At 44.1% G+C, this 13,714-nt stretch overlaps 2 protein-coding genes across 7 annotated transcripts in view; one reads left to right on the top strand and one right to left on the bottom strand.

Moving 5' to 3' along the window:
• angptl1a (angiopoietin-like 1a) overlaps positions 1-2,551 on the top strand; it is a 139,484-nt gene extending 136,933 nt beyond the window's left edge. Inside the window, exon 6 of the mRNA XM_073063660.1 lies at positions 2,008-2,551. The gene's annotated coding sequence lies outside the window, so the exon portion shown is untranslated. The remainder of the gene's footprint in view (positions 1-2,007) is intronic.
• Positions 1-13,714, bottom strand: part of ralgps2 (Ral GEF with PH domain and SH3 binding motif 2) — a 516,901-nt gene that overhangs the window by 313,938 nt on the left and 189,249 nt on the right. The gene's annotated exons all lie outside the window — the stretch shown is intronic.

Below are 13,714 nucleotides of genomic sequence, written 5' to 3'. Positions count from 1 at the left end.
AACCTTCAAGATGCCATACCTGCATTCCTGAGAGTCAAGTTCACCAAATCCTTCAGGAGATTGTAAAGTTGCTATTTCATTTACACTGTTCAAAAGGCTGTTTCTTAAAAAGAAATTAAGACTGCAGATTACAGAAATAGTAGCTCAGAAGAAGTATATCTTAAAGTTTTGTGAGCTACCAAGAAAATGTCACCAGCTCCACCTTGACGAGAACCTTAAAATTTATCATAAGTAGATGGATGGAAATTTTCAACAATTATCCAGTCCATCAATTTAAAACTTCTTTGCCACCTGTCCAGTGCAATCACACCTTGCTCTGGAGTTTGACAAAGGCAGCACTCTCATAAGATGATTAAGACTAGGGGGAAAATTCAAATATGAAGACATTGCAACATAATTGTGCAGCAATAAAGAACAATTAAATTCTGATGACAAATGTATTGTTATGGAGGAGGAACTTCTCAAGACACATCATTCTCACAAGCGACTAGCAAAGAAAAGGCCGAAGCACTTTCAACCATATTTATCCAGCTGTTAAATCTCATCTTCCTCCTGAAGGTCAATCAAGGTAACTGAATTCACCCTGTGTTATAATAATAGAGAATAGGGTGGAAAAGTGGCACAGTGGGTAGCACTGCTGCCTGTCATCTGCAGGGCAGCTGGTTTAATCCTCTCCTCAGGTGTTGTGCGTGTGGAGTTTGTACATCCTCCTGGTGATGGCAATGGTACCCTAAGGTACACCGGTTTCTTCCCAAATCTCAAAAATGTGCTGATCGATTGATTAGGTACTGCAAATTATCCCTTGATGTAGGCAAGTGTTAGAAGTTTCAAAGGGGAATCAATAGTCATAGAGCAATACATTACAAATACAGGTCTTTCAGCCCAGCAAGTCCATGTTGAGCATGGTACAAATCTAACTAGTCACAATTTCCTCTGTTCAATGAGTACAAGAAGAGAAAAGTTGTACAGGTATAGTGATATAAGGGAGGAAGTGAGACTGAGTCTAATGGAAATCCCCTGTTGTAGCTAGGATACATCAACTGTTCTGACATGTTCTGACTTTAAAATGTAAGAGACTACTACACATCAGTTGACAGCATGAACTAATGCTAATGTGCTCAATACAGCCATTGACAGTTCAGATCAGCTATACTGTCACAACTGAATGCAGCAAAGATTATGAGATCAGGCGAAATTCTGGTGGTAATATCAACCACTTGAGTTCAGGGCTATCTACGAGATCCAGCACTTTGGCTTCAGGTTTCATTAAAGTTTTTGTGCAAACAGGACCAGAAATCACTGGTTGAAATGGAATAATTGCCCTTGACATTGAGGCCATTCCAGACTGAGCACAGCATCAGGAAGCCAGGCATCCAGGTTGTAAGCTGTTGAATTAAATAACTAACCAAAAGAGCATTGATGTTGTACTCATTATCATTGGTTATCCCTGAAGTCTGCTGCATGATATTCCTTTGCATTCCTGACATTACTAAGTAATGGAAAACTTGAGAGTCAGACAGCAAGTTGTTCACCACAAAATATTCAATGTCTTTCATGCTACTAGAAAATACAGCACTTATGTACCTGGTGTCATTATATGCACTTTGAGAATGACCAACATCCACTGCTAGAAGAATTTCAAACAAGAGGAAATAATTAAATATTAAGGAATGGTCATTTAAAACTGGAACATTAAAGTCTATTCAATCAGAATATGATAAATTACTGGAATTTTCTACCTCAGAGATATGTACAGACTAAATTATCGTGGGTAAGTAAAAGTTGAAGAGAAAGTACAACTCAGAGAAAGTTGATAAATTTTTGTAAGTGCAGGTAATTGAGGGTTATGGGAAACTAGCATGGGGGAGGACATAAGGCTGGGGACAGATTTGCCATGATGAATGCGGAGCTTAGGATGGTTAATGGTGCCTAAAGACGACTTCTTTGCTTGCATCTTCAGGAAAAAGCTCAATTTCCATCTTTAATATCTCTATTTTTCCCTTTCAGGGTTCCTTTGAAGACCCTGACCTAGAGTTACACGCTGATGGTCCTTTGCGGGAATGGGACCTGCTCTTGGGGTTTTGTAACTGGCTGGTTGTTCGGCATGCCAAGGGCTCGGCCTAAGAGCTCCACGCACCCTTGGAGGACCGAGTTTTTGTAGCTGTGGAGACAGGGCGATTTGAGTTTGGTGTCTGAGCAGAAGACTGTTGTGTCGTGGGAGATGGAAGATCTAAGATCTTTGGGCACAGTGCTCAGAAAATGTGATGCAACGGACTTTTAACATCATAAACCAGCGAGTTGTTTGTTATGTCTCCCCTCTCGCTGTAAAACGGAGACATCCCTTTCTCCCTTATTAGGGAGAGAGAAAGCCTGTGGTATGTCAAATGCCAGGTGAACAATGTAGTCTTTGGAGTAACTGCAAGTCAGTGTCCTTGCTGTTGCCTTGCTCACGCTTGAGTGCTCGGTGGCGTGTGCCAATGCTTTTTTTTGCCGGTGGTGGGAGGGGGACTGTTGCTTGCTGCCACTTATGTGCAGGAGGGAGGGGAGCTGGGGTGGGGTAATTTTGGGGTTCAAACATTTAACAGTCATTCATTCTTTGGGGGGCACTCCTCTGTTTGTGAAGAAAAAGCATTTCAAAATATACATTGTATACATTTCTCTGACGTTAAATGTACCTTTGAAACTTTTGATATTGAATGGCAGGGAAAGCTCAGGGAACCTAGTGGCATATACCTGCTACTATTTTCTTATATGCTATACCTCCCCATTAAGTTAATTTACAAGAAATTTGATTCTTTCACAAAACTATGATCAGAAATAAAAAGGGAAGGTGAAAAACAATAAACCATATTGGCATGGGGAAGGATTGCCTGCCTTTTTCTTTGATAAGAAAAATAAAGTTGCTTGAAGTCAAAAAAACTGTATTGCTAACGTGTATAGATCTGATTAGATTGTTATATCTGGATAAAAATAATGAGCAGCTGAACAGATTCATGCTTTATTCTTTAGATGAAAGAGAGAAATACTCAAGAATGTATGATTGAGGATCTGCAACAGCTTTAAATTTTATCAAAAGTACCAAGAGCTTAAAGAGTGGTATTGGATACAGGTGATATCTCAAATACTTTGAAGATACAAGTAAAACAACTGGGTTATTTCAATTTGATAAGTTACACCTGGAAGTATTAAGTATGGTGCAGGTTCAAAAGTCTATTTTCAATTGTCGGCACTGTGTGAAACGAAGACCACAGTGAACATGCTATGTTTCTGGAAGTGCAAATACTCCTGGATCTCAGGTGCTCAATATAACTGAAGAGCCCTAAAAGCCTTTTTGCAAAGCCAATGAAAATCATAAAACTTGCTGGAAACGTAAAAAAAAGAAACACTGTTAACATTGAATAGGTTAGGCAGTAGTACTGGTTGCTGATAACACATTCTTAAATAATGGTATAGGAAGATCAGGATGAAATTATACTTTAAAGAGAATAGCATCATTGAGGAAGTAAAAAAAAAATCAAACTCCATGCATCAATTAATGATTTTATTTTAGTCAATGGGCCAGAATCTTTTTCCAAATAAACATTTTGAATATACCATTTCAGCTACAATGTAGAATCAGACAATAAAACAGAAAATGCCAAAAACACTGAGCAGTGCTGTGGTGAACAACAGACTTAACATTAATGATCCTTCATCAGAAAAGGAAAGGTAGAAAAAGCAGCATACTTTAAGTTACAGAAATGAAAGGGTTGGAGAGAAGGCATGTCATGGATAGGTTGGAGATCAAAGTTATCCAGGCAATGTTTATTTGCTTTGGGATATCTAAAATAGAAGAATGAAAGTAACTGAATTATAACTGATTCATCTGGATGCATGTGAATAAAGGAAGCATAATGATCAAAGATACTGCATGATTCATCTATGGCCAATATGCTAGAAAGCAAGTCTACCATTTTGGATACTATAAGGGGAGGGGCTGTGGGGTGGTGGGGGGGGGGGAGAGAATGATGTTCTTGAGAAAGCAGCAACATCAGCCACCAGCTTTGTAGCATGAGGCCTGAGGCTCAGCAGGGAAGAGGGATGGTGGAAAGGTCTAGTGATCAAAAGACTCAATAGTCAAGGGGCAAAGAGGAGATCTTGTGGCCATAAAAAGGACTCTAAGGTGGTGTTTTTTCTCCCTGGTGCCAGACTCAAGTACATCTCTGGAATGTTGCCAAAAATTCTCAGAGGAGTGTGGGGGGGGGGGGGGGGTCTGAGCGTCAATAACTCATTGTGCCCATTGGCACAAAATGGCATAGAAAGAAAAGGGGATGAATGCAGAGATTGAATACAAAGAGTTAGGAAAAGGGTTAAATAGCAGAACCTCAAGAACAGTAATCTCTGAATTATTGCTTGTGCCACATACCAGTAAGGGTAAGAATAGGAGGATAAGGCAATTGAATGAGTGACAAAAGTTGTTGTAGGGGGCAAGTTTCAATTTTTTGGATCACTGGTATCACTTGTGGGATAGAGGTGACCTGTAGAAAGGGACAGTTTCCATCTGAATACCTTGGGGCAGGCAAATTTGCTAGTGCTGATCAAGAAGATTTAAACCAGGCTTGCAGGGGTGTGGAATCCAAAGCAGAACTGGGGCAGATGGGAGGCTGAAAGTTGAGGCGGAATTCATTGACACTGTGGTCAAAAGACAGGACAGGTAGCAGCATGACAGGGAGCAATGACAGACAGCTGGATTAAAGATGGTGATCGGTTGGAGCTTAAAAGAGTTCAGAAGGAACTCAAGAGTACAGATAAGGGGGGCAAAGGAGCAGTATAGGAGGAAGCTAGAACAAAAGCTGCAAGAAAAAAAGCATGAGGGAGGTGTGTGATGGGATGAAGATCATCACCGGATGCGGTGCAAAGCGGGGGGCAAACATAAGTGGAGATGTGGAGAAAGCGAACCAGCTGAACAACTTCTTCAACAAGTTCGACAGCTCAATCTCATCCTCACCGCAGAAATCCACACCAGACTTACTTCCCTCACAGGAAAATAGCCACTCACAGGAGACCTTGCTCACGCCCAGGATTACGGCTGCACAGGTGGAAGGTCAACTGAGGAAGATCTGTACCAGCAAGGCGGCTGGACCGGATGGAGTTTCCCCACGATTACTGAGGGCCTGTGCGACTGAGCTGGGAGAACCACTACAGCGCATCTTCAACATGAGCCTGGAGCAGAGAAGAGTACCCAGACAGTGGAAAACATCCTGTATTGTCCTGGTACCCAAGAAACCACAACCAAAGGAGTTGAATGACTTCAGACCTGTTGCCTCGATGTCGCATGTGATGAAGACCATGGAGCGGCTGATAATACAGAATCTGAGGCCACAAACCAGGCATGCCCAGGATCCTCTTCAGTTTGCGTATAAGGAGAAGGTGGGAGTGGAGGATGCTATCACGTATTTGCTGCACAAATCACTCTCTCACCTAGATGGGGTCAGTTGTGCTGTGAGGATTACATTCCTTGACTTCTCTAGTGCCTTTAACACCATACAGCCCAAGATCTTAAGGCACAAACTAACGGAGATGGGAGTAGACTCTCACATGGTGGATTGGATAGTGGACTACTTGACAGATAGACCTCAGTATGTGCGGTTGGGAGACTGTAGGTCTGACACGGTGGTAAGCAGCACAGGGGCGCCGCAGGGAACCGTACTCTCTCCGGTCCTGTTCACCCTGTACACATCAGACTTCCAATATAACTCGGAGTCCTGCCATGTGCAGAAGTTTGCTGATGACACGGCCATAGTGGGGTGTGTCAGGAATGGACAGGAGGAGGAGTATAGGAAACTGATACAGGACTTTGTGATATGGTGCAACTCAAACTACCTGCGTCTCAATATCACCAAGACCAAGGAGATGGTGGTGGACTTTAGGAGATCTAGGCCTCATATGGAGCCAGTGATCATTAATGGAGAACGTGTGGAGCAGGTTAAGACCTACAAGTATCTGGGAGTACAGTCAGACGAGAAGCTAGACTGGACTGCCAACACAGATGCCTTGTGCAGGAAGGCACAGAGTCGACTATACTTCCTTAGAAGGTTGGCGTCATTCAATGTCTGTAGTGAGATGCTGAAGATGTTCTATAGGTCAGTTGTGGAGAGCGCCCTCTTCTTTGTGGTGGCGTGTTGGGGAGGAAGCATTAAGAAGAGGGACGCCTCACGTCTTAATAAGCTGGTAAGGAAGGCGGGCTCTGTCGTGGGCAAAGTGCTGGAGAGTTTAACATCGGTAGCTGAGCGAAGGGCGCTGAGTAGGCTACGGTTAATTATGGAAAACTCTGAACATCCTCTACATAGCACCATCCAGAGACAGAGAAGCAGTTTCAGCGACAGGTTACTATCGATGCAATGCTCCTCAGACAGGATGAAGAGGTCAATACTCCCCAATGCCATTAGGCTTTACAATTCAACCGCCAGGACTTAAGAACTTTTTAAAAGCTATTATTAATGCTTTTTGAGATAGTGATTTAGATGCATATCATATTTTTTTTTACTGAGTTAAGTATTGTATGTAATTAGTTTTGCTACAACAAGTGTATGGGACATTGGAAAAAAAGTTGAATTTCCCCATGGGGATGAATAAAGTATCTATCTATCTATCTATCATTTCATTTCTTTCAATGCATGAGGTCTGACAGGTAAAGCATGGAAGCTGTGTGAAACTGAAATATTACAGCCATAACAATAACATGACCTCAGGAGAGTCAGGATTGGAAGCTTAATGTTGAGAGAAAAAAGAAATACAGCAGCTCTGGCTGAGAATATATGCATCATTGTTAGCAATGGATGAGATGTCGTAAGATTGGAGGGTGGTAATTTTGTGCCTTTAAGAAGGGCTGCAAATAAAATAAACTGGAAAGTATAGATCAGTAAATATAACATAGAACCATAGAACATTACAGCACAGAAACAGGCCTTTTGGACCTTCTTGGCTGTGCTGAACCATTTTTCTGCCTAGTCCCACTGACCTGCACCTGGGCCATATCCCTCCAAACCCCTCTCATCCATATACCTGCCCAAGTTTTTCTTAAATGTCAAAAGTGAGCCCGCATTGACTTCATCTGGCAGCTCATTACACATTCCCACCACTCTCTGCGTGAAGAAGCCTCCCTAATGTTCCCTTTAAACTTTTCCCCCTTCACCCTTAACCCATGACCTCTGGTTTTTTTTCTCCCCTGGCCTCAATGGAAAAAGATAGATTATTTACCAGAGGAGATTCTGAAGGATATGATATAGAAGCATTTGGAAAGACAAAGATTGATTAGGGATTGTCTTCATAGCATTGCGCACAGAAGATCATGTGTCATTAAACTCACTGAGTTTTTAAAGAAGTCACAAAGGAGGTCAATGAGGGAAGTTAGGTCAATATGGACTTTAGAAAGGCCTTAACAAGGTTCAGCATAGTAGGTGCAGTGGAAGGATACACTCAATGGCATTATATTAGTGTCAGTACCTCCAGTTGAACTTTGTCTTTTTGTGTGTTTTCCCCCTAGCTGTTATTGGAGTATAAAAGTATAAATTTTAAACTTGCTATTTGCTATGCATGTACCCAATTTAGTAGGAGAATGAAATCCTAAAAATGTAGAAGACAATGATGTGTTAATGAGAGGTAGCTAAGAGATGTAGATTAGAACATGATTAAGTCACAAAATCCTAAGACTACTATTTGCTATGCATGTACCCAATTTCGTAGGAGATTGAAATCCTAAAAATGTAGAAGACAATGGTGTGTTAATGAGAGGTAGCTAAGAGATGTAGATTAGAACATGATTAAGTCAATGGGTAGAAACAATAGTGGCAGGATGTATGTGTGATACGCAACTATAGACCAATTACATATGCTAATGCAACTGGACCAGGAGATTGCTATAAAAAATGCTGTGTCCAAAGGATTGGGGGGGGGGGGGGGGGGCGCAATCAGTGACTTGTTCAATGACTGTCTCAGCTTCGATTTGCAAATTAAAGTTTAACCCTTCTTGAAGAATTTTCTGCGTCTCCTGGTCATTTGTGGGGCACGAGAAACCACGACACTGTCAGTCTGTGGTTTTGTATTGCCATGTGCTGTTGTTTGTTTTCAAGCCCCATGTGCTCCTGTCCCCACTCCTGTTCTACTCTGGCCCCTGTATTACTCAGTACTCCGCCTCTCACCTGATTCTCATTATTACCTGTTTTGCTGCCACTTCTGTCTCATTGTGCTCCACCTATCATCTGCCTCTCTGTTTATTGCTCAGCATATTTTAGTCCTGTGTTTTCACCTGTTTGTTGTCAGATTGTGCCAGTGAACTTTCCTGAGCCTTTGTATCTGTACTCTGGTTTTTGGATTTCTCTGGATGTTTTGATCTCTGCCTGAACTTTGACGCTGACTTTGTTTACACCTTGGGATTCGTTACTCAATTAATATCACTGTGTGCACAGTATTGAGTCTGCGATTGGATCCCTGCTCCAGTGCCCTGACAGTACAATCTAGCCAGAATGGATCCAGCAGACCCCAGTCATCTGAGAGCTGCCCTGGCAAAACAGGGAGTGATGCTGGGGAGACACCAGAACCAACTGGACTCCATGTTCAGGGCAGTGAAGTCACTTTCTGCCAATGTAGCTGATCTTGTGACCCAGACTCAGTCACTCTAGCTGTCCCAGAGCACCCATCAACATTCTGCGACTGCATCTTCCACCCTGCCCTCTACGTTCTCACTTACTCCTCCCATCCTGTCTGCTTCCTCCAGAAAACTACTCAGGTGAGCCCAGTACCTGTCACTCTTTTCTTTCCCAGGGCACCCTCATTTTTGAATTACAACCAACAACCTTTCCGAATGATCGAGTCAAGGTGGCCTACATCATCACTCAACTGTCCAGTCGGGCGAGAGAATGGGGAACAGCCATCTGGGAGGCAGGTTCACCTTCCTGCATCAGTTTTCAGTTACTTTCTGAGGAGATGAGTAAAGTGTTTGATCGCTCCAAACGTGGGAGGGAGGCTGCCTGCCCATGAAATGCTGCACATGCACCAGGGGAACAGATCTGTGTCAGATTATGCCATAGAGTTCCAGACCCTAGCCATCTCCAGCAGCTGGAACTCGGAGGCACAGTACGACATCTTCCTGAATGGCCTTTCTGAAGACATCAAAGATGAGCCGGTCACCCAGGACCTTCCTGCCATCTTTGAAGCCCTGGTAGATTTGGCCATCCATATTGAAGTTCACCTTCAGCAGCGCCACAGAGTGAGCGGTTCCAGAGGGTCCCTGGGGGCACTGGGTGATTTCCAGCTCCTCGTCAGTCTACATTGCCCTGCCGTTTGCCCCCATCTACAATTCCCATTCCAGAGCCCGAAGCTATGAAGGTTGCCTGTACCTGCCTGATGCCGACTGAAAGACAAAGGAGAATCAGCACCCATTCCTGTCTGTACTGTGGCCAACCAGACCACTTCATCTCCACCTGCCCAGTAAAAGCCAAGCGTTCACCAGTAGGACGAGAAGTACTGGTGAGCGTGACCCCTGTCCGACCCTCCTCGATGCCACTCACTCTCATACCTGCTTCTCTGGAGTGGGGCGTCCAATGGAGAACAGTCTCCGTCTTGGTTGATTCTGATGCGGAGGGGTGTCTTATTGATTCTGGCTTGGCTGCCCAGTGGGGATTACCCATGTCTGCTCTCCAATCACCATTGGTGGCCAACACCTTGAACTGTCAGAGACTGGCTAACATCACCCATGTCCTGGTGAGTCTCAGTTTATCCGGCAACCATCATGAACAGTTAACTCTTTATGTTATTGACTTTCCTCAAGCTCCCTGGGCCATCCCTGGCTAGTTAAACACAACCCCACATTAACTGCAAACACAAGGAAATCTGCAGATGCTGAAAATTCAAGCAACACACAGAAAATACTGGTGGAACGCAGCAGGCCAGGCAGCATCTATAGGAAGAAGCACTGTCGACATTTCGGGCCGAAATCCTTCGTCAGGACTAACTGAAAGGAAAGATAGTAAGAGATTTGAAAGTAGGAGGGGGAGGGGGAAATGCGAAATGATAGGAGAAGACCGGAGGGGGTGGGGTGAAGCTAAGAGCTGGAAAGGTGATTGGCAAAAGGGATATAGAGCTGGTGAAGGGAAAGGATCATGGGATGGGAAGCCTAGGGAGAAAGAAAGGGGGAGGGGAGCACCAGAGGGAGATGGAGAACAGACAGCGATGGGCAGAGAGAGAATAAAAAGGGAGAGGGGAGAAAACTAAATATATCAGGGATGGGGTAAGAGGGGAGGAGGGGCATTAATGGAAGTTAGAGAAGTCAATGTTCATGCCATCAGGTTGGAGGCTACCCAGACAGAATATAAGGTGTTGTTCCTCCAACCTGAGTGTGGCTTCATCTTGACAGTAGAAGAGGCCATGGATTGACATATCTGAATGGGAATGAGACATGGAATTAAAATGTGTGGCCACTGGGAGATCTTGCTTTCTCTGACGGACAGAGCGTAGGTGTTCAAGTGAAATGGTTTCCCAATCTGCGTCGGGTCTCACCAATATATAAAAACCCCACCGGGAGCACCGGACACAGTATACCACAGGTGAAGTGTCGCCTCACTAGGGCTCCCCTTGTCCTCACCTACCACCCCACCAGCCTCTGGGTCCAATGTATAATTCCCCGTAACTTCTGCCACCTCCAACAGGATCCCACTACCAAGCACATCTTTCCCTCCCTCCCCTTCTGCTTTCCGCAGGGATCGCTCCCTATGTGACTCCCTTGTCCATTCGTCCCCCTCATCCCTTCCCACCGATCTCCCTCCTGGCACTTATCCTTATAAGCAGAACAAGTGCTACACCTGCCCTTACACTTCCTTCCTCACCACCATTCAGGGCCCCAGACAGTCCTTCCAGGTGAGGTGACACTGGTGTTGGTTTTTCCTCTGTTGAAAAGAAGGATAGCTCCTTATGTCCATGCATTGATTATCAGGGACTGAATGAAGACACTGTTAAGAACTGTTACCCTCTTCCGCTCATGACCTCGGCATTTGAACTACTGAAAGGAGCCTCAGTTTTCACCAAGTATGTAATTTCAGGTGGTTCCATTCAGATGGACCAACAGAAGGTCAAGACGGTGGTCGAATGGCCCCAAACTGTGACTCGTTGGGAGTTAGAATACTTCTTGGGCTTCGCTAACTTCTATCACCACTTCATCAGAAATTGCAATACAGTGGATGCACCACTCACTGCTCTTACCTCATCTGCTGTCAGATTCTCCTAGTCCCCTGCTGCTGAAAAAGCATTCTCTGACCTGAAGGAACATTTCACCTCTGCCCTCATCCTGATTCAACCTAACACCAACTGGCAGTTCATTGTGGATGCGTCTGACATTGACGTAGGAGCTGTTCTCTCTCAGCGCTTGGCCAAGGATGGAAGGTACACCCCTGCACTACCTTCTCTCACCGCCTCACTCCCACAGAGCAGAATTATGGTGTCTGAAACCGGGACCTGCTGGCTGTAAAGCTAGCTCTGGAGGAGCGGAGGCATTGGCTGGAGGGAGCCAAGGTGCCATTCTTCGTCTGGACTGATCACAAGAAGCTGAAATATATCCGTCTCAAGCTCCCCTCCACTCTCCACCTTCCATGGTTCTGCATCAAGCCATTCATGAGCCACCCCCTGTGCCCTATCCCCAAACCCCCCCCCCCCACAGCTCATCAATGGGTCAGAGGCCTTCACGGACATTCATCGCCGGGGCCATGGCCTCCAGTACCTTGTGGACTGGGAGGGCTATGGTCCTGAAGAGAGTTACATCCTGAACACCTCACTCATCAGGGACTTTCATCGCCAGCACCCAGCCCTAACTGCTGTGACGCCAGGAGGCATCTGTTTGGGGGCAGGGGGAGAGATACTGTCAGTAACCCAGTTGAACTTCGTCTTTTTGTGTGTTCTCCCCCTAGCCGTCAATCTGTGGTTTTGTATTGCCATGTGCTGTTGTTTGTTTTCAAGCCCCATATGCTCCTGTCCCCACTCCAGCCCCTGTATTACTCAGTACTCCGCCTCTCACCTGTTTCTCATTATTACCTGTTTCGCTGCCACTTCTGTCTCATTGCACCCCACCTATCATCTGCCTCTCTGTTTATTGCTCAGTGTATTTTAGTCGTGTTTTCACCTGTTTGTTGTCAGATTGTGCCAGTGAATTTTCCTGAGCTTTTCTAGCATTCGTGTCTGTACTCTGTCTGTCTGAATATCGACTCTGCCTGTTTCCCGATTCTGGCATTTTGGAATCTTTGATCTCTGCTTTGTGCTTTGATCTCTGCCTGAACTTTGACGCTGACTTGGTTTGCACCTTAGGATTTGTTACTCAATTAATATCACTGTGGATCCCTGCTCCAGCACCCTGACAATTAGGTACATCTGAACACATGCTTATTATTGCACATATCTAATCGATCAATAATGTGGCAGCAACTCAATGTATAAAAGCATGCAGATATGGTCAACAGGTGCAGTTGTTCTGATCAAACGTCAGAATAGGGAAGAAATGTGATTTTATATCTCCATCAGGAAGGAGGTACAGAAGCCTGAAGGCTCATACTCATCAATTCAGGAACAGCTTTTTCCCCCCTACCATTCAATTTCTAAGTGGACATTAAACCATGAACACTCCTGCACTTTTCTTTATTCATTCTTTTTTTGCACTACTATTTTTATAAAATAGTTAAAATATACAGTACATATATATTTACTGTAATTCCTTTATTCAATATTTATCATGTATTGTATTATACTGCTGCCGCTAAGTCAAAAAATTTCACAACATATGCCGATGATATTAAACCTGATTCTGATTCTAAGTGACTTTAACCATGGAATAAACTGAGTGGTTTGAGTATCTCAGAAACTGCAGATCTTCTCAGATTTCTACGTACAACAGTCACTAGATTTTACAGACAGTACAAGAAAATCCAGTGAGCAGCAGATCTGTGGGCAATAAAACCTTATTAATGAGAGGAAAGGAAGACAATAGCAACTCAAATAAACATAAATTTTGAAGTGGATGGGCTAAAGCAGCAAAGTCCATGAACATACACTCAGTGGCCACTTCATTAGATAGAGGAGGTATTTAGTATAGTGGCCACTGAATGTAGATCACATGGGATCTAAGGGAAACTAGCTAACTGGATATAGAATTCTATCACAAACAAGAAAAAATCTGCAGATGCTGGAAATCCAAGCAACACACACAAAATGCAGCATCTATGGAAAAGAGTACTGTTGACATTTTGAGCCAAAACCCTTCAGCAGGTCTGCTGAGTTCCTCCAGCGTTTTGTGTGTGTTAACTAGGTATAAAATTGGCTTCTTAGCAGGAAGTAAGGGTGATGGTGCAAGGTTGCATTTCAGACTGGAAGTCTGTGACTAGTGATGTTTCCAGAGGTCAGTGCTAGGCCCATTGCTATTGTCATCTTTATCAATGATATGGTTAGCTATGTATTAGTTATGGTTAGTAAGTCTGCAGATGACATCAAAGCAGGCAGTGCTGTTGACAGGGAAGATGGTTACACACACAAAATGCTGGAGGAACTCAGCAAGCCAGACAGCATCTATGAAAAAAAGAACATTCGACATTTCAGGCCGAGACCCTTCAGCAGGACTGGAGAAAAAAAGATGAAGTGCAGATTTTAAAGGTGGGGGGAGAGCAGAGAGAAACACAAGGTGACAGATGAAACTGGGAGG

This window comes from Hemitrygon akajei, chromosome 12 (assembly GCF_048418815.1).
Source record: "Hemitrygon akajei chromosome 12, sHemAka1.3, whole genome shotgun sequence".
In the NCBI taxonomy this organism is placed as follows: Eukaryota; Metazoa; Chordata; class Chondrichthyes; order Myliobatiformes; family Dasyatidae; genus Hemitrygon; species Hemitrygon akajei.
The sequence above is the reverse complement of the archived record's forward strand: the minus strand, read 5'-3'. Positions and strand labels throughout refer to the sequence as shown.